Below are 2565 nucleotides of genomic sequence, written 5' to 3'. Positions count from 1 at the left end.
TATATATATAAATATATATTACTGCCAACGTATAACTAAGTAAAATTTAAGATTTTAATTTTTAGGGGGGAAAAAAATGCAAGTTTTCTTCTCCCCCGAGCACTAAATGTTAGAACTCACTGCCCTGGACATGCAACAATGCAGGTCTTAGGCCCAATGACTTCCCTCCACAAGAGCCACCTCCACTGCCAATGTCAGTGACCCGCTCTTCACCATGAGAGTCCTGGAATCATTCCTTTCCATTTTATCGTCATCCACGCCTCTCCCCTCCAGATTCTCTTAGCCCCCTGGACCATCTACTATCAGTGCCTTCTTTTCCACATCCTTATCTTACCTCTCTGATCATCCCACCAAAATCCCCACCTTTTAACAACAAATTATGGCTTTGCTTCACAATCTACATTCCCTTCTGTACTCAGGGAGCTCAACGGTATCAGAAAAAAAAAATAAAAATAAATGAATGAATATAGAGTACCCACATAAACAATGTGACCAGGTTACTGAGGCCCTGGTTTTCCCCAGGTCTGTAAGCATAATAATTCAGGACTTTTCTTGTCCTCAGCCAACTCCATTTCCCTTCCTCCTCAGCCAAGCTTCCTCCCACCTGCTAATTAATGGACCTTTCTCATTGCCCTACCTCCCCCATTCTCTTGTGTGTTAAAACATTCTCTGAGCACACACTGTATGCTCAGCATTCCAGACAGGACCAAATCTCACAGTGCTTCCTCTCCATAAGCAAGAAAGTACCAGGGACTAGGCAATGCTGAGAATACACATCTTTACAAAATAGGGAGCAAGCATGGGCAGAGGTAGGGCCCACCTCACTCCCTGCTCACCTCTGCTTTCTCCAATTTTTTTAAAAAATATTTGCATTAAAATTCAAATAACATACTTAGAAATGTATAATTCAGATGGTGGGTGGATGTTCAGCTCAATGGTAGAGCATGTGCCTGGCATGCATGAGGCTCTTGGTTCCATCCTCAATACCAATAAAAAAGAAAGTGTACAATTCAGTAGCATGTCGTACATTCACCTTGTTGTACAACCATCCCCTCTGTTTAGTTTCAAACATTTCTATTGCCCTAAACAGAAACCCTGAACCTAGTCTTCCTCCCCAGGCCCAGGAATGACACTCATCTGTTTCCTGTGTATGGATTTATCTTTCCTGGGCATTTTATATCAATGGAGTCAGCAATGCCCTCTCCAATTCTGAAACAGCTCTGCCCTTCCTGCTTTGTTCCTCCAGTCTCTCTCTCTTCAGTGCTTTTGGTCCGCGTCTCACAACTGTCCGGAAATGCCCAGCCCCCTCCTGCCTATGCCTTGGAAATCTCCCTGTGAACTGGTCTTGCCTATGAGCAATTCTCTGACCCCTTAAAAAACAAACCCATACTTCCTTTGACCTTCTTCCTCTTGTCAGTACAGGTCCAACACCTTCCTTCCCTTCTCAGCCTCTGATTCATTCAGCAGAATTTGGGAAGGTCCTCAAAGATTTCCAAATGGACAAAAGCAATAAAAACTCGAAGGCCTTATGTGTTAGTCAGCTTTTCATCATTGTGACAAAAATACCTGACCAGAAAGAGGAGCAAAAGTTCATTCCAACCTCCCAACTTCAGAGGTTCAGTCCCTGGTCAGCCAAATCCATTGCTCTGAGCCCAAAATGAAAACATCATGGCTGAAGGGCATGGTTAAAAAAAAAAAAAAAGCTGCTTAGTACATGACAGCCAGGAAGCAGAGAGTTCCAGTATCCAGGTATAAAATACAATCCCCAAATTACACCCATAATGACCCATTTCCTCCAGCCACGCCCCACCTGCCTACAGTTAGCAGCCAGTAATCCATTCAAATTACTCATTCTTTGAATGAATCAATCCACTGATTAGGTTACAGCTCCTCATAATCTAATCATTTCACCTCTGAACAGTCCTGTATTAACACAAGAGTTTTGGGGGAACGCCTCATATCCAAACAACACCACCATATCTCCCCATATCTCCCGGTACCTCTGGTCAAATGATGTATGTGACCATGGATAACTGGTGATGAAGTGTCTCCATGCCTTCTCAATTTTCTTATCTGTAAAATGGGAATCAGAACACCACTTACATTGGGTCTTTTTTTTAATTTTTAAATTATAGATGGACACAATATCTTTATTTTGTTTGTTTATTTTTATGTGGTGCTGAGGATGGAACCCAGTATCTCACATGTGCAAAGCAAGCTCTCTGCCACTGAGCCAAAACCCCAGCCCCCTCATTGGGTCTTTTTGAAGAGTAAATGAGTATACCAAGTACCCGAAATGCTCAAAAAAATGCGTGAGGCATACAGTGAGGGTTCAAAAAATGTTATCACCAGGGTCAGGATTACCTGTCTCATAAAACCCTTGGCCCTGCTTGCTCAGGAATGGCTACTCTAGCAGCCATTTTTCAACTTTGGCGGCCAATTTCTTTTCAATGTAGCCTATAAGTGCAAGAATTTTTCAAAGGACTGGCTCTTCCAGGGTAACACTTTTTTAAGGTGATATCATCCACTCTCCTGGCTTTCACTGCTACCTGATGCTGGCAAGGC

At 42.9% G+C, this 2565-nt stretch overlaps 1 protein-coding gene across 4 annotated transcripts in view; it reads right to left on the bottom strand.

Annotated features, from left to right (window-relative positions):
* The window catches only part of Mgat5 (alpha-1,6-mannosylglycoprotein 6-beta-N-acetylglucosaminyltransferase), a 319720-nt gene extending 317646 nt beyond the window's left edge, over positions 1-2074 (bottom strand). For 3 of the 4 annotated variants that reach the window (XM_015501729.2, XM_048810438.1, XM_048810437.1), the window contains exon 1: positions 2001-2074. The gene's annotated coding sequence lies outside the window, so the exon portion shown is untranslated. The remainder of the gene's footprint in view (positions 1-2000) is intronic. The other variant, XM_048810442.1, reaches the window with a different exon arrangement.
* Positions 2075-2565: the final 491 nt, after the last annotated feature.

Source organism: Marmota marmota, unplaced genomic scaffold, assembly GCF_001458135.2.
Source record: "Marmota marmota marmota unplaced genomic scaffold, marMar, whole genome shotgun sequence".
Taxonomy (NCBI): Eukaryota; Metazoa; Chordata; class Mammalia; order Rodentia; family Sciuridae; genus Marmota; species Marmota marmota.
This window is presented reverse-complemented; position numbering and strand designations above follow the sequence as displayed.